The 21,288-nt window shown below is 38.7% G+C and overlaps 1 protein-coding gene and 1 pseudogene across 1 annotated transcript in view; one reads left to right on the top strand and one right to left on the bottom strand.

Annotated features, from left to right (window-relative positions):
- The window catches only part of LOC135711808 (myosin-G heavy chain), a 338,190-nt gene that overhangs the window by 135,262 nt on the left and 181,640 nt on the right, over window positions 1–21,288 (top strand). The window lies entirely within an intron of this gene.
- LOC135711809 (uncharacterized) lies at window positions 1,894–3,116 on the bottom strand (annotated as a pseudogene).

Here is a 21,288-nt window from a genome sequence, read left to right as displayed (position 1 = left end):
ATTGTCGTGTCCATGTGTTTTACCACATCGCATTGCTATGATGCAACAAAGTAGGCTTTGAAAAATGAGTAGGATGTAAACAAATGATTGTGAGCCTACTTGGATGCAAATGTTTGTTCAACAGATTCCATCGATCCGAACTCCCTCTTATGGTTTCGGCCTGACAGCTTTCTTTGAACTAGCCGTACCTATCTGGTCCCTTTGTGCAACGTGTGGTTTGGTATTAGGTTGTTGCTTTTCAATCTCTACATACAGACATTATTAATTTACGGGACCTTTCTTCCGATTTCCAATGAACGAAACTGTACATCTAAATTACTGGCAACATCCGACCTTTAGTCGGATGCTTGTCATCGAAAAGCGCAACACAGCATCATCGAAGAAAGACCGGTCACTGAAGTCAACCGTCGATGCAGACTTGAATCCTAAACAAACATTTGCGCTCAGATGGTAGAAGCAGCTGATTGCAAAGTCTCCTGCCTTTATGTGGTTTCTGGTAAAATCAAACGAATCTTCAAGTAAATGTACGTTGGAACAAATGATGAAGGGCGACCCATCTTTGTTTGATTGTTAGAGGTATTTGGAGTTTTGAAGCAATGTAATCGTAAATTTATCATGATTTAAATTTATACTTGTCATGCTAAATAGCTCGCTGGATCATTTATTAGCATCAACATGGAAGTACAATCTTCTGGCAGAAAACTGCATTTTAATGGATATTCTTGTCAAGCAATTTTAGTATCACTATCTTCTTGGTTTTAAAAAAAAAAAAATGCCTGCAGAGATTACTGTTATTTGGGAATGGCATAAATTACTGCTGGAAGAAATAATTTCATTATTTTATTTTATTTGAGATTTCTAGTGTCAGCAATAACATTTGAAGCTGCTCGAATAAAGTGTTTAATTGAAAAGCACCCAACGAAAAATCGGCAAACCAATGAATGACGGCTTGGACTATGGCCCAAATGGGTACTACTTTCCACCATCAAATCTCATAGATGTCGCCCCGCCGCACAGTGGTGCAAAAGGCCAAATCCATGAACTTTTTTCATTAGCATCTTTCACAGAGGTTTTTTTCAATAGGGTGTCTTGAGAAGAGTTTTTATAAATTTAAGACAAGACCCATAGAATGAAGTTAAGTTTTAGTTCGGAACTTCACCATATGTGACGCAGCAGAATTTAAATTTTTAGTTTGACTAGATAGAGATATGAAGACTTCAACTAAGTTGTAGGTTGCTTTATAACTAAAAACTTTGTAGAAGACGCCATGTCTTTTTAAGAATCAATAAAATACACAACTTTACTCAAGACAAAAAGGTTCTATCTGCAAAACAGAAAATGTTATAGGCAACATCAGCTCAAAAATAGCCAATTTCCAAGCATCCACAAACTTCAAAGAGGCAAAAAGGGGCAGACGACTCATCAATATGATGAAACTATAATGAACATACTATCATTTCATCTAGTAGTCATTTGTATCCCATCGTATCCATGTGAGCTGACCAATGTTTTATTAACAGCATTCTAACCACCAACCATTGTTTGTTAGTTTTTGGCATGCCAAAACAATCCATGATTACCAGTTTTTAACTGTCATTCCAGCGTTATGGTACAAAACATTACGGTGCATTTGCGTTCTGTGAAAATCCGCCGATATTAGTTATGGGCAAATCACCCACGGCGCAGCTAATTATTGTTCAACTTACCCGTGCAGCAGCTGAATCCAAAAATGACCTTTCACCAACTGACAGGAAATGTGTAAGAAAAGTCATGACCTACCTAGTTATTATCCATCTCATATCTTCCCTCTCCTTTGGTATAAAAGTTATAAAAAGTATTTTTAAACAATAATCAATGATAATGAATTACTGAATCTTGATCCATCACTTCCTTTTACCTCAATCCCAGGTCCCGCAGCATAGCCTTCACCCGGTGCTTGATGATCGGTATGCCATCCGCCGAGTGCAACTCGCGTCCTGTGATGATGAACAGTTCTTTGAACTGCTGCGTCCGGTGGGTCAGTTTTCTGGCGTGCTGTGTTAGGAAAATCTCTAAACACTGCAGCGCATCCTCCGAGTGTAGATAGTGCAAATCCAACAAGTCCACATTGTTCAGCGTCAGCTTGTGCACCTCCATGATGGCATTCGAGGCCTTACTGCTGTACATATCGATATTGGTTCGATGAAGCCGGGCAACCTGGACATAGTACTCGGCCACCCCGGCCATGCCCCGCTGAATGGCATTCCGTGCCTTCTCGTGGCATTCGTTTTTCAGTTCCTGGTGGTCCTGGGACATATTGCGGCATTCTTCGGCCGTTTTCAGGTGAAGATTGATGTTGTCTTCGCTGGATGACGGTACCTGCTCGACCGTTGGAGGCGGCGACGTTGAGGACGAAGGAAGTGGTTTCTGTTTTTCGGCTTCTGCTCGCTTCATAAGGGCTTCCCGTTCGCGGGCGATTTGGTTTCTCAGCTCTTCCGGAATGGAATTGTTTAGGACGGTTATAGTGTCGCTGAATTTGTGGGCATGTAGGATTTCTGCCAAGACTTTCTCGTCAATGATAGGATACATTTTGGCTAGCTTTTGACGAGTCATATGCGAGGCCAGATCTTGCGGAGCTTGCTTAGCCCAGCCGTTGATTTCGCTTCGGTACGCCGTTAGGGCGTACTCCATTTCCATAATGTCGTTCAGGTTGGGGGAATCCTCGATGGTCATTTTGAACAAAACGGGATACCTTTCCTTCGCTTCCATTTGCTGTGCCAATCGAGCATCTTTTTTAATAAAATCTTGTTTTCCCCCTGCAGCTGCACATGGAATCCAAGAACGACAAAACAACTGTTCTGCCATTTCGGTGCCATGAAAACCTTTGTTCGTTCATTGGTTAGTTCGTATAAGGAGATTGCACCCGAGCCATGCTTATCCTTGAAAATGGCGATCCCAACGTCACTTCCAGCACTTAGGGATCGCTTTGCAAATCTTCCGCTTTGTCTTTTCTTTTCGTCTTTTCTTTTCGTTGTGTTCCGGGGTGATTTCGAGCTGACGGTAGACCGATCGATTTCGTAACCTCTTCCACCACCACCACTACCGGAGGGATCACCGGAAGGCACTTGCGATACCATTGTTTCAATGCAATCACATTCAAACGCGAGTAGGCCGCCAACCGCACCGGCTTCCAAATTATCCGCTGTCTCGAATTCGTATGTCTTTTGCTCTTCTAGCAACAGATTTGCTGTCCAATCACCGTGCCCATTGCAGTTCTCGAGCAAATCCCACAGATACTGGACCGGAATCCGGGGATAGAGGATGCAAATTTCCAAGAAGCTAGTGTTTTCATTTTTGCATCCTCGTCTGTGCCTGACCAGATCAATCCGTTTCTTTTCCGATTTCTTCTTTTTGCTGGGTTTGACTGGCGTCACACCTGTAAAAATCCGTCCTCACAAGTCTTCTCAGAACGGCCGTCCCGGTCGCGTTCTTATCCTGTGGCCGTGCTACCACGAGGAGACGATTTTTCGCAAATTCGTCCTCACTCGTTTTCTTAGAACGGCCGTCCCGGTCGCGTTCAAATTTCCAATTTTCCTTGCAAGTGGGTGATTTGCCCTTTATAACCTATCGGTGGTCTCCAAGATTCCAGGTTGGTCTTCCGGCAGGATCGCCAGAAATGTGAAAATCGACGCACGACGCAGCTAATTATTGTTCAACTTACCCGTGCAGCAGCTGAATCCAAAAATGACCTTCCACCAACTGACAGGAAATGTGTAAGAAAAGTCATGACCTACCTAGTTATTATCCATCTCATACGTTCATCAGAGAAATTCGTTTGCAAATAACATTCTGAAAATTGTGATAATATGTCCAACTGCACAGACGATAAGTCACATATTTTTTTAATTATATTAATGATATTGCGTTTTGTTTTCTGGATATTCTGCATTCATGTATTTTTTATGTTTGTGCTTGGTTTTTGAGCAACTACCAGTCAAATATACTGAACAACAATTAAATGAGGTTATCGATTCTCTATTTCAGTTAAAATCGGTAAACGAAAGCTGTTTTCATTTGGAAAAAAAAACTTCATAGGAGATGAAAAGGTTGCTTCGGTTTGCAACGAAGTTTTCACTCATTATGGAATTGAACTTGAGCTCATGGTAGCAGTTGCCATAGAAGCTAAACAATCTATACTATCGATATGCAGATTTAAAAAGCTATGGCAAAACCATAACCGAACCGAAGAAAAAGTATATAGCAATGATTACTTTACCAGCCCGTTTAAACTTCCTTCGAAAATTATTAAATACATTCCTTCGTCATCCTCATCTGCTAAACGTGACAGAAAGTTACTGGCATTCGAAGACAGCAGCGAAGTTGTAAAAAGACGGAAGACATCGGATTTAAGGAACAAATATCCAACGGCTGAGTGAGCATATGCTACTCAAATGAAACTAAGAGAGGAGGGTTAACACCGTTCCGCGACTATTGTGCATGATATTACACGAAGGAGTTCATCAATAAATAAACAGTGATAAAGACTTAAAGAGGTAGATATTTCCTATTAAAAATGCGTTTTATCAACTAATCTAAACATATTTTAAAGCTACTGAATTGATCATACCGGGAAGATATCTAGGACGACAGCGAATGATGATTTGATCCATCGGCTCCTAGAATCGTCAGATCCATTCATTTCTAGTTTAAGAGATTTTAGCGACAAGCTATAGATGGATTTGGTTGAGGATGCTAGAAATATGCTGAATCTACAATCAATTCACCAGCTGGAAGACACTGATTTGGAGTCAAAAGAAAATAGTGATTCCAATTGAACAAGGCTGATATTAAAATAAATAATTCAACGGGAAATTCTTTTTCAGAGTAATGAAAATAAATTAAACATAATAATAATCAATGGAATAAAATATATAAATTATTTAATTTTATCTTGGGCCTGTAAGTACAACGGGATAAAGTTGACTACTAGATGAAATGATAGTATTTTCACTATAGTTTCGACGAAACGTCTGCATCATAACTCAAAATCACAAGCAGATAGAGACATGGCGTATTCTACAAAGTTTTTAGTTATGAAGCAACCTACAACTAAGCTGAAGTTTTCATATCTCTATCTGGTCAAACTAAAAATTTAGATTCTGTAGTGCCACCTGTGGTGAAGTTCCGAACTAAAGCTTAACTTCATTCAATGGGTCTTGTTATTTATAAAAACTTTTCTGGGAACACCCTATTGAAACAACCACTGTGAAAGGTGCTAATGAAAAAAGTTCATGGATTTGGCCTTTTGCACCACTGTGCGCCGAGGTCACTTTCACATACAATATGCCCCAAGTGTAAACACTACCGATATCATAATAGTCCTGCAATCACACTTCCAGATTTTGAGAGGTGAAGTTTCGAAATCTGGATCGTATTTAATAGTAATTGGATATAGGCATTAGAATTTAAATCAAATAGATCTCACCAAATTCTACCTCACAAATAGCACGATTTCCCTTGTGGTAATCTAAAAACAAATCTATTCGAACACAACATATTTAAACACATACTAAATGATGGAATGTGTTTCCGGGCGTCCACTAGTTAAGAAATTTTACGTTTTTCACACTAAATTTGCACTAAATAATAAAGTAGCAACAAAACACAAAACATGTCAATTACAATGCGTGGCCTACCTCGATCTTGGCATATGCCTCAGGTCACTCTACTGCTCGCTTGTGCGATCCTTATTGGAGTCAAGTTTAGTTGTTTGGTGCCCTTTCCATGCTAGCTGGATCACTAGAATTGAATCCGTTCAACGCAAGATTGTGAGATATGCTCTTCGTTTCCTCAACTGGCGTGACCCAACAAACTTGCCACCGTACGAAGAGCGTTGCTGTCTCCTGGGAATCGAACCATTAGAGGTGAGACGGGCGGTCGCTTAAGCTATGTTCGCTGGAAAGCTGCTTACGGGTGACATTGACTGTCAAACACTGCTGGCTTGTTTTTGGGACCACGGCGCCAAAATTATACACAGTACGAGCCAATCAGCCGGCAATTCAACAACTTTTTTTATATGTTCGACTTCAATGTATCAGCTGACGTATTTCGTCATCGGTTACTTGGCCTTTTACGTACCGTTGACCGTAACTATTTAGTTTAAGTTTTTTCAGTTGAATTTTTTTTCCTTGATTTGTTTTCCGTCGATCTTGTTTTTCGTGCTGAGCACCAATGCTACCGACGCCAGGGAGGCAGCTGCCACACCTGGACCCTACCTATCAACCCATCAACTCATGAACCGGGGACCAACAACGGCTTTACTTCCCTTCCGAAGGAAGGCGTGATCAGAGAAGTTATGCCTCAGAACATCCCGGCGTCGCCGATTGGGATTGAACCCAGGCCTGCTGGGGTGAGAGGTTATCACGCTTACCACTTCACCATCGGCACCGCTCAGTTGAATTTTTCAATATACAAATAAACAAATAATGTAAACATTCAATTTCATCTTTGTTGCCAAAATTGAATGACACTGTAACTGTTAATAAAAATGACCAAATAATTCAAAATGCGTAAAATTTCACTCATTATTGGGTAGTTTAAAGTGATCGTTTGATTCAAATGATCGAAGCTTACTTATATTAAATATACTGAAGAATGCCAAAGAAATGCTGAGTGACAATAATTACTACAACCTGTGAGGCAACTCTCCAAAATCTGATCTGTTGCTATAAACGAATTCTCAAAGGAATTTAAACCAACAAAATACAATCAATAGATGGAACAAGTCCCACAACAATCCAATGCCCTGTCCGTAGCACAAATTCAACGCTCGTAAATACATCCACAGCCAGGAGTAAATTGTAAAGCGAGCAAATGTTGTTGTAGGAAATCATTACGAACTTTAATCTTTATCTTCTCTGCTCCCAATCGACTTCCCTTGTTCCCGCCATCTTTTTCTCTTTCTGCGGATGCTCAAAAAGCGGATGTTCAAGTGTGTCTTCCTTGGATGGCGTATAAGTTGCTTTTTTACTTTGTCGTCTATGCCTTACCAACCTACCGCTTATCCTACTAGTAGGTATACACACGTACTCACAGGAACGAAGCACGAAGATGCAAGGATCGAAGAGTTCAATGCAAAGAATGGATTTCTATTGTACTCGCAGGGATTTCATAATATCCAATCCATTTCGATTATCGTTCGTGTACTACTGCTGCAACTGCAATACTCATTGTACTCTCGGTAGTACTTATTCCGGGTGTATTGTACTCGCAACCCACCACCAGGCAATGTGGTGTAGTGGTGGTTGGTTTTGTCATCCGGCCAGGCAAGGACATATAATGGGAAAACGATTCTTTCCTGCAATCGGAAGGAAGCTGAGACGGTGATCGAATGCAGTGCTCGAACAATTTCACTTTAGTATTGGAACATTTATTTATATGGTGCAGCCCTCAGTCGGAGATTTGTACAGAAATTAAGTTTTTCAGTTTAACAAACTACTACAATTGTCATAGACAGATATTCACAATTCGAAAATATATATAAATACAATGAAAAGCACACTGGCAACACTGGAACCAGGGGAAAGCAACCGCATCACCACGGAAGAATTCAATTCCATGGCCTGCTGGGAAACACATACTGCACTCATTTAGGAAATTAAACCGAAGAAAGTCTGCTGGAGTGTCATACTTTTAGCTGATGAGTTCCCTCTACCCATTTCTCGGTACTTGACCACATGGGGAAGTGCGATAACAATAGAGGCAAGATTGGCAGAATGTCCCTTATGCTATAGTAATATCAATAATAATGATAATATGACCACGTCTGGCACAATGCATTGTGAAAAGGTATATGCTGTATTGAAAAGCGAACGACAGATAATCGCTTCGTGAGTGGAATAAGTCCCGCTCGATTGAAAATTGAAAAACGGATAATGTGACTCAAATTATCTAAGAAAATGGGATTTCTTGCTCGATTGGATGAACTCGGATGAGTGGTGGGAGGGTGGACAAAGGAAGCACGAGAGTAGGAAAAGTGTCGCTTTTTAAAAATAACAAAAGTTCCTCGACGGACAAGTTGAAAGAATGGGGAAACTTTGTTAATTTTTTTCCTTGCTGACGCTGAAGCTAGTTCACTTGGTCGTCGTCAGTTGGCAAAATGACTGACGGAACGACGGATGCGAGCATGCCAGGAGATTCATTGTTCGTGACATCTGCTCGATGGTAGTCATTTAAGAAAAGTATACGGGGAAAAGTTTCCCAATAATAATCACTATTTATTAGGAAGTTTCCTTCTTCGCACTCGTTCCTTGGCAGGAAAACCGATGACAACGAGCCTGACAAGGTTACTGCGATCGGATGGAATTTTAAAACTCCATAAAATAACGAATGCGTTGGAGATAAAATCTACGCTCTTTGAATGAAAATCCAATTACCCTCCGGTTTAACAACAATAGATCTAACAAGTGCCACTCATTTCCGGACGGAAAATTGAAAAACTAACAGCACAAATGAAACCATATTTTCACAAACATCCATTCGTCCCGAGCCCGCCGCGTGAACAAGTTGATCAATATTTGCAAAAATTAAAATCCTTATTTGTTTACCGATCTGCCGCACATCCTGTCCAGTTTCATCTGGCTCGATTGCTGCAGCTACTGTTGATGGGGGTGAAATGATTTATACAATTTTTAAGTGCTTGCAGTTCGCTTTTAATGTCAACCGAAAATGTGTACCTTCGGCAAATAGAGACACGCACGCAATTGGGGCCACACTATCGTTTACAGCTCACAGAAATTACTCCTTCTGTGCCTACTGTGATTGTGTTTATAATTATATCGTCTCTCTTTTTTTTGTGTCAACGAGTTCAGAAATTACCAAAAATTAGAACCATTCTTTATGCAGTTAGATTCAGTTTAGCGATTAGCATGTTCAATAGACTGATGCAAAATTTGAAATTTTCGCTCCACAGTGCTTAAACGGTTTGGCTGAAAAACGATATTCCGCAAAGCTTAGAAAATTTTCCGTAAGAATAGTTATAGAAATTTTCGAAAAAGCAATATGAAGAATGGGTAGAAGATAATTAACAAAAAGTTTGGTTTTCCCATAGTAATTTCCATATAAACTTTGAATAGTTTGTGCCAAGGCAGTTTCTTACCAAATGGGTTTAAATTTTGGGAGGCTAATGAGGACCTGATTTGAAACCGTTTGAGCACTGTGAAGCGAAAATGTCAAATTTTGCTTCAGTCTAATGTTCAATTATCCAGTTACTATCTATATCGGCTGGCCCTGTCTGTTCCATTGGACATTTCTGTCAGTTCTGAAACATCAAAGTTAGAAACGCATAGCTAAACATTTGATTGAAGCATATATGAACGGTATTGCATCAGTTGTCCCGATCTACTCACATTGAAATTTCGCGGTTTTACCCGTTGAAAAAAAAACGAACGACGGAATAAAAAGCCAATCGATAACCGAAAAGGTACATACTATCAGCATCAACTTTGATCTCACAGAAAGCTAAATGCATGCCGAACTATCTGGTTGAGTAGAGGATGATTAAGGATCAAACGGGGTGAAATGAGAAAAAAGATAACATTATGCAAGGCACAGATGTATGATTTTTTTTTTGCAAACTGAGCTGAAAAAGGCAATAAATTGAACCACCTGCGGAAAGGGTAGGTTTCTATCCTATGCATCCAATCCTATTGGAATCAAAAGTTCACTGAACGACTGTACTTTAAAAATTACCTCAATTAATAGCTGTAGAACTTCTCAAATGGAATCAGACCCATGCTGAAAGGCTCCCTAGTAAAGAAGACCTAACCAAAGCGAAATAATGCTGCTGTTCAATACGCGATGCGTTTCAGGTTAAACATGCCCAACAAACAATTTGAGTTAATTAAAGGCTGAATAAGCTAGTTTTTAGCATAAGAAGTATATTTTTTTTTCCTGAATAAGCTCTTATTTAGCTTCCAATGTTTGTTGGGTGGGTTCTCTCTGCACAATTACATCATCTTAACTGCTGGCCAAAGCGTTGCTCCATTCGGGATTTCATTCTTTGCCATTCTGAGATGTTGCACTTTTTGAAGTCACAAGTAAAATGAAGTTGTATTTTTCGTCAACGACATGGGGATTAACAACAACTCTGCAGAAATCCATATACTAATTCTTTAAACCAACATTAGGCTGATCGTCGCCCACTGGTGAAACTAGCCGGTCGAATTCCACTATCGTTCATCCTGGCGAAAATGCTCTGATGAGGCAAAGAAACCTCACTCCTAAGCTTGCTCCCTGGTTCTATCCTTTCACAAAGTACCACTCTACTCCCTAAATCACAGCAGTGCCGGTGGTGCAATGGTAAGCGTGATTACCTCTCACCCCAGCAGGCCTGGGTTCAATTCCAATCAGTGCCACCGGGATGTTCTGAGGCATAACATCTCTGATCCCGCCTTCCTTCGGAAGGGATGTAAAGCCGTTGGTCCCCGGTTCATGAGTTGATGGGTCGATAGGTAGGGTCCAGGTATGGGAGCTGCCTCCCTGGCGTCGGTAGCATTGGTGCTCAGCACGGAAAACAAGATCGACGGAAAACTAATCAAGGAAAAAAACCTAATTCAGGTAAGCCACGAGTATTCGGCTCAACTCCTACTAGAAATAGCATGAATTGAATTTTGATATAAACAATGAACAAGGAATTACCGGTTCCGTGAAGCTAACGCGATTGAGCCTTCAGTTTGTTCGGAATTTCAACAACGCTTTACCTTCATACTTGCACATAATAGCAGAATTTGTACGGAAACTTGTAATTCTGAAGTCAAGAATTCTATACTACGGATATGGAACCGTTCGGGCTGGATTTTTGATAAGTATCATTTATGTTGAGGATCAACATAACGGTTTGGTACTGTTGACTGAAGAGGGCAGCAAAGCAGAGAGTCTCAAGACAAGGGATGGATACAGTTTGATTAGCAGCTACTCGGGATTTGAAAGTTAGGAGACGGGAAGTAACGACATCACTTCTTCTCACACTTCAAGCTGAACATTGCATTAGGTCCTAAGTAACAATGGCAGTTTCTCTTCGTCGACCTTCTCTTTGTATCTCCACGGCGATGTAAAAACATTCCCAGGTACTTCCAGTGCACATATCGATAAAAGAATCTTTTATCTAGCATCCAATACGACAAACACAACAAGAAACGGTTATGGGCTCAAGTAATTCCAGAGAACTTCGAGATTAGGGCGTAATTGCTTTTGTAAACAAACACGTTAATCTTCGATTTCTCGCGAATTTAAACTCAATTGAAAAAATTAACAACACAAACAGGTAGAGGAATGATTCCTGTATCATTTGGAAGATTGAGCTTGTTCGCAAGATTGAGCTTTTATTCGCGAGAAATCGGCGATTAACGTGTTTGTTTACAAAAGCAATTAAGCCCTGATCTCGAAGTTCTCCGGAATTAACGAAAGAGAAAGTCTACAAAGTGAATCGATCAATTTAACTTAGGGCCCAATGCAATGTTCAGCTTGACTTCTCGAGCAAGGATTTTGGAGTGGATCCCAAGTCCCATGAAGTTGTACGTTATCTCCTACGCCTTGAGCGTTAACCACTGACCGAAGAATGGTCAGAAAAAATTTGTATACTTCCAATACGGTGCAGAGCAATCCGGGAAGCTCGGTTTTGACTTCCAAAGCTGTTGTACGAATACTTTGGCTTAGATGACCACCGGACCGGATCGAAGATTCAATGTGCTTCAATGCACTCTGTCATGAAATTAAAATACTGAACTTTCAAATCTGGGTTCTTGCTGAGTCGGCGTTGCATCCATTGAAATCTGCGCAGGGCAGCAATCTCGGAGCCACCACGTTGACTCAATATGTGCTCCTTCTCCGACAGACGTACAACGAATCTGCCTGAATCGTTGTGGGTGATGGTTTCGCAAGGTAATTCCTCTTTAGACAGCCCACGGCACTTTCGACTTCCCCGAATCAAGTCTATTGTTGGTTTAAGTCATCGGTGATATACAGCAGAATGACTCACTCAGAACCTTGGATAGCGGTATCGATGATGACAGGTCAAGTAACTAACCCATCCGAGAATAAGACGTTGGAGAATGGGCTGATTTTTAGATCTAGGTCTTGCGGCGAAGTGAAATCTGGATTAGCAAATACCAACTGTGGATGGAGGTTTCTTACAAATTGTCGATCGACCGAGAAGGCAGATCGCTGGTGGTCTTGGAGAGGATACTGAACGTCAGTGTGTTACACTGAAAAAAGTTTTCACTTAGTTTCTATTAGGAACGCACATAGTATTTTCCAAAAACAAAAACAATGATTTTTACCCGAATATCACATAGCATTAGAAATTCTATATGAGAAATCATATAGATTTCATTGGACACATAACGTTCATGTGATTTAGTGGTGCAATTTCCAATTATGGGATCACATGAAAGTTATGTGAAATTCACATGGATATTTTCCACTGGTTATGTGATTTATTTTATGAGTGTAGATATCAGATAGGGTAACTGGGCAGGCTTTGATTTCACATACACGGTAACGGAAAAATACCCAATAATGACTAAAAAGTAAGCATTTCCGAGGGAAACTGAGACTACCCATTAAATGAGTAAAATGTTACCGTTTTATGAGTAATTATCAAAAAAAAAAAGGTATTAAGTATTCATTTGTGAGAAAAAATACTCATAAATGGGTATTTTAGTTTCTCATTTAATGGGTAGTCCCAGTCTCTCTCGAAAATGCTTACTTTGTAGTCAATATCGTGTTATTTTATAGTCATTATTGGATATTTTGCGATTACCATGTACCGCATTGCTTGACAGCTAACAAAAGCTCATTGAAATTCAAGCGGCAGAACGGGTGAGACAAATAACAGACTGCTTTGCGGGTGATTTTTCTTTATTCATTTTGGCTGATTTCCACACATTTATGATCCTGCCTGACGGCTAAATTGCATGAAACGAAGCATCATGAAATTGGTTTAGAATTCTGAAGGAATGAAAATCACCAGCGAACGTGTATGAATTTCAAGCGAATGACGATGGATCTGAAAGATCGTCGCTTCGCCATGGCAAGCCCACAGTAACTGATCGAGTACGGAATGGTCTGTTTTAAACGTAAAATGACGGATCGGAAAGATCGTCGCTTCGCCGTGACAAGCCCACAGAAACAGAATTTATTGAATTCCAAGATTCCTGGAGGAAATTTCATAAATTTTATGCAGCGAATTTTTGTCACCTCATCTCACTTGCGGCGCAAAATAAGAGGGATTGCATCGTCCTTTACCGTCTTACCGTTTTGCAAATGGTCTGGGTAGAGCAATGAATTGAATAGTGCAGTGCTTTGACACTCAGCCCAAGCAGTAGACTGATGCAAAATTTGAAATTTTCGCTCCACAGTGCTCAAACGGTTCCAAATTGGGTCCTGATTAGCCTCCCTAAATTTGAACTACTTTAGTAAGAAACTGACTTGGCACAAACTATTTCAAGTTTATATGGGAATTACTATGGGAAAACTTATGTTTTTTGTTCATATCTATCTAACAATTCACCACATCACTGTGCTTTTAAAAATGATAGCAGTGATTGTAGCAAATTTTCTCAGCTACAACTTTGTTCGAAACCACTTTTCAATCAAATGCACGTAACAAAAGTTATTAATGATTCAAGTCACTGATGCCATATGATTATGCTCATTCAACTGTTCAGCAGGCAACATTGGTGTTTCTGGTGAGAAAAATAGAGCACAAATATCATGGCTACTATGTCACACTGCAGAATACAGTGTTGCTAACAGAACAGCTGCTTGATCATGCCATAAGATTATCAATCTCTTAAACAATTAATAACTATTTAATTTGACATTTGGCGGAAAAACGATATTCTGCAAAATTGTAGCTTAGAAAAATTCCCGTAAGAATAGTTATAGAACTTTTCGAAAAATCAATATGGAAAATGGGTAGAAGACAATGTACAAAAAGTTTGGTTTTCCCATAGTAATTTCCATATAAGCTTCGAATGGTTTGTGCCAAGTCAGTTTATTACCAAATGAGTTTAAATTTTGGCAGGCTAATCAGCACATGATTTGAAGCCTTTTGAGCACTGTGGAGCGAAAATTTCAAATTTTGCATCAGTCTACTAAGCAGTCAATAATTTTACGCTCTGGTATTTAGGTTGCATACATGTAGGAGTAACCCCGTGCATTATTATTGGTAAAAGGTAAGGGTATGCGATATGAGATTTTTTAAGGTCGATACGAAACGAAACGGATTTTTTTTTAACAAGCATATACGGTGAAATGCACGAAAATGAAGTTCTGAAAAAATCCAACACGAAAGGGAAACGTGACTTTGGAGGCGAAAATCCATGAAATCACATGAAATTTTTAAAAAGGTTCCACGGATTTTTTTAACATTTCAATACACAAAATAAGAAATAATTGATACAAACTGACGCACTGAAGCAGAAGTGAGAGAAAGGTATAGCAAAATGGTCATTGAACCGGTTAATTGATAAAACTGGAAGTCTAAAGCAACTATGAGAAACGGTAAAATAAACTGGGTATTTATTGAAACTTTAAAGTGTAATTTTTGAAAATAAAGATTCAAAATAAAGTATCTTGAATTTATCGCTTAGAATTTTGAATCGATCCCCACAATATTGAACAGTTTTTCTCAGAAATATGTTCTCAAATTAAGTCTCAGCATCTTGAAAATTTGATTGAACCCTGGATCATGAATTTTTATGGAAGACAATTTAAATTTTTTTGGAACTTAACACATAATTATTTTTAATTTTCTCAAAGATTTCCTAAGAATCACTTCAAAATGCAATTAAAATTGATTTTTCTTTCAGGATTCCAGTCAATAATCTTTTGTGTCAATCAAGTATGAAATAGACATTTTCTCATTGAAAAAAAAGTCTTCTAATTCTTTGTATTTTTAGAGATTCTAACGGGATTTTCCTTCAATTTCTGTTCATAATATTCATTTAAGTTTACTTAAACTTAAAGTATTCATGGAAATCTCTTGACATGGTATTTAAAATTTTGATAATTATTAATTCATCACAGAATTCTAAAGACATTTTCCTAAGAATTTCCTCAAAATGTATCTCTTGGAAATTTCTTCAGAATCTTCTTGAACACACTACTCAGAGTTTCTTTGAACATGTGGGGGGCTGTTGATCAACTATGTAGATAGTTTAGGGGAAGGGGGGTTGGCAACTATCCACGGCCGATATAAAAATCAAAAATTGTGTGTGGAAACCTGGGCAAGAATCTCAAAAAATTGTCTACGTAGTTAATGAAAAGCCCCTGTTAGAAATTTTATACGAAACACACCCAAACTTTTGGAAAATTCTTTTAAAATTCTATTTAATTGTTTAGGAATTCTTTTCTCTTTAAACTTATTTAAATTCTGCTTGGAATTTTTTAATTGTAAAAAAATTCATTTCATTGGAATTTTTATCCATATTTGTAATTGCTACTCTTTTTATAATTTCTCTGTAAATGCTGCATATTTTATTTATATTTTATGTTACTTAACTTTTACTGTCATAATCGGATTATAGTTGGATCACTAACATGAATATGTTCAGTTTTAGCTGAATCTTCGGAGAAATTCGAGAAATAGGCTAAGAGCTTTGTTATTTATTTTTATTATAATCCCCCTGACTCCCTTAAAATATTTTAGTGATGTAGGATATAAAATGGCAATAATACTAGCATCGGCTTAAGTTTGCCTTATTTAATTAACTATGAATCACCTCCCGAATTTTATTGGAATGCTCCTGTAAATTCCATACGATTTGCTTTAATAGTCTCTTCAAACCACCTTAGAGTTTACTTGTAGTTCTACTTGCAATTTTCTTTAAATACTTTTCAAAATAACCTGAAAATTCAAGTCAAATCTATGAATTGACCTTCCCAAAAAATTGATTCAGGAATGCAGTCGAGCGGAACAAAATTATTAACTCCAAAACAAGTAATTTTAGTGACTTTGTGACTCCGACAATATTTTTTGTATAAGAAGCGTCATATTTTGATCAAAAAAGAATTGTTCTAAACTTGTACTAAACTGCTATTAAAAACTTATGTTTTAATTATTCGTTCTGGAGGTTTGGTGCCTTCGACAAAGTTGTGTATTAGTCAACAATATGAGACGAAGACGTCGTAAAGGGTGTACCACAACAAATTGCATCTCGGAAAAAACGCTGTACAAGTCTGTTTTTCGAACGTTGGAAAAATGGCGTCACTCGAAAAGCAACGTCGCGAATTTATTTTGCGCAAGCACCTGGAAAATCCTCCACTCTCTCATCGGGACATCGGAAAACAACTCGGAATCTTGCAGTCAACGGTGAGTCGTGAGACTAAATGTTTCTACGAAACTCTGAGCATCGAACGGTCAGCAGAAATGCGGTCAGAATGAATGTTCTTTTAGTGATCAAAATTACAAGCGTGTCGTGAAAGCGTTTAAACGGAATCCCAATGCTTCGGTTAGGGATGTGGCCAAAAAGTTTAATCTGTCCAAGTCTTTCGTTCAGAGAGCCAAGAATTAATTAATTAATTTATCTTTAATAGGTAGGCTTTCAGCCTGGGGCTGGTTCGCCTCCAAGAGAGCCAAGAACCGGGAGGGACTGCATACGTACACGCAAACCAAAAATCTATTACAATGAATGTTAGTGCCGTTTCCTGTCATCCTCTGTTTATGAACATCGCAACGAATGTTAGACATTGACCATGCAGGCGATGTAATGGTTTTTTGTCTTTTTTATTTCGTGTTCTATCTACGCTTTCGACTATACCAGTAAGCTTGTAGAACGACGCACATTGTAGAACATTGTAGAACGACGCACACACTTGCCTCGAATCTCTCCAGCAGAAAAAGCATACTAAGTCAAGTATGCGAGAAAATGAGCGCTTCATGTTTGCTTTTAGGCTATCGATATTCAGAAGCATAGAGAGAGCAGTGGAGAAAGCACAGGTCTGATAATCGCAACGTTCGTGGTTCGATTCCAGTCGGCAATCTGTTTCCTATTTTTTTTTCGACATAACTAATTTACCTCACCAATACACTCTACATTTTTCGGTCTCCAATTTTCTTGCATTCGACCGCAGCTAGCTATATCGCATCCTCGGTTCATGTGGTCTCCACTAACATCCTCTGATGATGAATCCCACATAATTGTAAGCGAATCTTGTATCCACCGGTTGGGTGTACTGTTTTTTTACCGCCCAGCACAAGTTTGATGTTCTGGAGGAAGTAAGGAAGCAGAAACTTTCAAAGTTTGCCAAGAAATAAATGATTTGGTAAGCGATCTGCTCATGTGACAAACGGAGTGCACCGTTCGTGAGTACCGGGACTGTAAACGGGAAGATCTACCTCAAGGAATGTCTACAGAAGCGTCTGCTCCGTCTGTTGAAGCAACACGAGGGCCCTACGATCTTCTGGTTGGATCTAACTTCGTGCCACTATTCAAATATTGTTCTGGAGTGGTACAAAGCCAACGTGGTCACTTTCGTACCCAAGGACATGACCCCCCCCCCCAACACACTGGAACTAAGGCCCATCGAAAAATACTGGGCTGTTATGGAGCAGGCACTACGGAAGCATCTCAAGGAGGTTGTAGCTCCATTAGATATTAAAGCTTTATTACTTAAAAATATCGCTCAATTATGTATCTTAGACACTTAAATATGATTTCATCATCAATGGTAGTAGTTTTTATATTTGTTACTTTCCTATTCCAACAAAACTTAAAATTTTGCCGAAGATACTTTTTTGTTTTGACGCATCGTTTCAAAGGTATTGAACATTATATTGAAGGCCATTAAATTTGACATTTAACTCAGAGTGAACGCTCATGAGTAGTAAGATTGGTGAATGTGGTGCTGTGAAACCTCTTCTTGTAAATTACATATGCTAGAGAGGACTTTGTTTATCCCCTGACGATAATAGGTTTATGTATATCCGAAGCCGAAATTTCCCTTAATTATCATTTTTAACATCTAATGAATTCATAATTCCGAAATACAGCAACCCTGTTCAAAAGTCATATCTACATAATGACACAAAATTGCACCCAAGAGTTTTCTGGTCTAATAGCATTCAATACTTGATATAGGGGATATGGCTCAAAATGGAGGCGAACCAACCCAAGGCTGAAAGCCTCCCTAATAAAGATAAATTAATTAATATGGCTCTAATGTTGGCATATGGACCTAAGATTGGGCCCATCGCTAAAAGTTTGCTATTTATCAATTGTATCTAGATGAACGCGTCATTGGGAAGGTTGATATTTTTGGTCGCTATTGATAATTTTGTCGATTACTGAATTTATGTATGGGCCCAAATCAGGGGCATTTAGGCCGACATTACATCCATTTCCTCTATATAGAAAAAGTTAAGGTCGGATCTACTTGGAGCTGTTGATCTATGGATAATTTCGAGCCATTCAATTTAATTTTAGAACTGATCATTTGAACTAACAGACGTTTAAAAAATATCCCCGATGTTAATCTTTGCATACCCAACTTTTCTAATCTAACCTAATACAAACGCAGCCAGTACGAGAAAGCATCCTGGCAAATTGGGTTAGATAACGCCTAATCATTTTGCTTGTCAACATGCCGGCGCCGGTGGTGTAGTGGTAAGCGTGACTGCTTTCTAACACCCCAATGGGTCTGGGTTCAATCTCCCAGCCGAGGCCGGTGGGATTTTTCTGAGGCATAGAAATCTCTGGTAGTAAAGCCGTTGGTCCCGGCCCATGGTTATTGTTGTGAATGGGTGCGATATCCTACGCAGGTGTGGAAGCTGCCTTCCTGCACATTCGATTGCCGTCAATGGATGGCAATCGATGTCCGTCGGTGATTGGCACTAGATTGCGGAATAGAAACCGACGTTAAATAAAGGAAAGAAGAAGAAGAAGAAGAAGAAGAATAAGAAGAAGAAGAAGGAGAAGAAGAAGAAGAAGAAGAAGCTTGTCAACATTGATTTTTGCAGCATATCTGACATAAACATCAATACGGCCAGGCCTACTGCGTTGCATTTGCCACAAAGGTGATTCTGTGAAATGATTCGAGTTTAAATTAATATAGGGGAATTTACGTATTCTCGGCAACCTAAGCAGCGACCTTCTTTCTATAGCCTTTTTCTCTATGGAACGCACACATATGCAGTATTGGTTTGTTTACAATCTTTTGCTGCCAGCTGCTCTACCAATTTCAGTCAAAAGAATTGTCAAAAACTGTTTTGAAACGCTTTTACAAAGCTCCAATCTTCTCTAGTGAGAGCGAGTATTGTCGGCAACCAGTTTTTCTTCGGCAACCGTTCCATTTGAACTGCATGTAAATCTGCTGTTCTTTTATCGGCAACTCGAAATCAGCTACAATTTGTAGTGCGTGTGTTTCATTTCAAGAAAACCCTGCTAGATTGCTTTTTCTCTGTGGTAAAAATATAGTCAAATTGAAGCTGAAAGCATAAAGAATCGTTTGCATGCATTCAGCGAAGTGTTTTCGCAAGAAAATCCAGTGAAAATAGTGTTTCAATTTGGGTTGCCGAAAATAGTCTGTCATGCCGAAGCCGTCATTTCCCCTATTTAAACAGCGATGCATTTCGTGAATCTACAGGGGTAGAAGGATGCTTGGACATACCGTACCAAACGCTTCGAGTTATGTAAGAGTGAATTTAACAATCATATGTTTTGTAATGAATGGTTTATAAAGAATAATTGAAGGATGTCACCAAATGCCTCCAAATGTACCCCAAATTCCTAATGAAAAAAAAAAAAAAAAAATGGAATGATCTCACCCAAACTGGTCGGTTTGACTGCAGACTAAGATTTTTTGCCGAGATGGGCACCACCGAGCAGCTCGCCATTTTATTTACTGAATCTCAGTGAAACATTCTCCGAGATTCAGCAAAATTTATGTTTGTTAGCTGAGATCTCTGCAAAATTCCCGTTTGAATCTCGACTTTGTTTGTGTGATCATCAACTTTTCCGGACTTCTCTATTCCACGATTTTCTTCAGTAGCTTTTTAGCTGCTGTTTGTTGTCCTCCGCCAGATGCTTCGTCTTCATCACACAGCTCGGAACGAATGCCGTACACGGATCTTCGTTCTCTTCTGTTTTCTTCTTACCGTGTTTTCCAATGAGTACTAACTGTAGTTCAACCTCTTCTCATTAGAACCAAACAAATATTTCGTGGCTTGCAAAACGACCCTAAGGATCAAGGAATTTGTCATTGGAATGATGTTTTTCTCAGATCACACTATTCACATCGGCCAAAAGGGAAATGTTTATTCGATCTTCATGCAAAAGATTGACAGCGCCAGAAATTTGAACCGTCCACTAACAGAGCCTACTTCGATTCTTTGCAAATCCAACCTTTATACTCTGAATAGGAACAAAAATCTCCCATAGCTGCAAATCAATCAGGAATTGCTTCTTGTCTATGACTAGATACTGAAGAAGTTTGCAAGTAGTAAACGAAATACGTTTCTGCCATTGTTCAAAGTGATGTTAAAAGTTAAATAGTTAAAAGGAAATTGATACAAAAGTAGTAGAACTAAAAAGAAAAATCGACGAAAAAGGTATACAATTTGTCTACTAAAAGGCTTATCAATCAATTTAGATTCTTATTAATATTCCAATATGAAAACAATAAATTTCCATATTATGTTACAATCGACCAAAATTATGGATAACCGTCGTAAAATCTAAAAACAGAACTTTCAATCAATCAAATGCTGTTTTGATAGGTCAAGAAATCACGTAACTTATTATTTAGGCAAAATAGGTAGGTTAACAAGGCAATTTAACTGTTTTTAAATAAATTATTTAAAATTTTTATTCTTATCATCGCCTTCGCGGAAATTCTTTTGAGATCAAACCATACCAAAACACATTGCTATACGATAGCCTGCTCGCCTACTGAATTATTTTCACTCTTTTGACTAGCATATACATGAAACATAAATCAGTTCTAAAATCAACTTGAACTACACGAAATGTTTCATAATTCAAAAGTTCCAACGTTAAATTTTGTCTAGTATTGAATGCTATTGGCCCTTAAAATTCTAGGGTGCGATTTTGTGCGATTACGTAGATATGACTTGTGAAAGTTATCTAAAATTTAATGGTCTTTGGTCAACGATACGTCAAAGTTAGGTTTAAAGTTTTTTTTTAATACGTCAGTAGAAAAGCTTATTTTGAGACATTTAATAATAAAATAATAATATCTTGAAAATTAAGACAGCTACAGCTTTGACGTCTGTCATATATTTTTTTT

This window comes from Ochlerotatus camptorhynchus, unplaced genomic scaffold (assembly GCF_037179485.1).
Source record: "Ochlerotatus camptorhynchus isolate MF236.1 unplaced genomic scaffold, CSIRO-AGI_Acam_v1.1 ptg000443l, whole genome shotgun sequence".
Classification (NCBI taxonomy): Eukaryota; Metazoa; Arthropoda; class Insecta; order Diptera; family Culicidae; genus Ochlerotatus; species Ochlerotatus camptorhynchus.
This window is presented reverse-complemented; position numbering and strand designations above follow the sequence as displayed.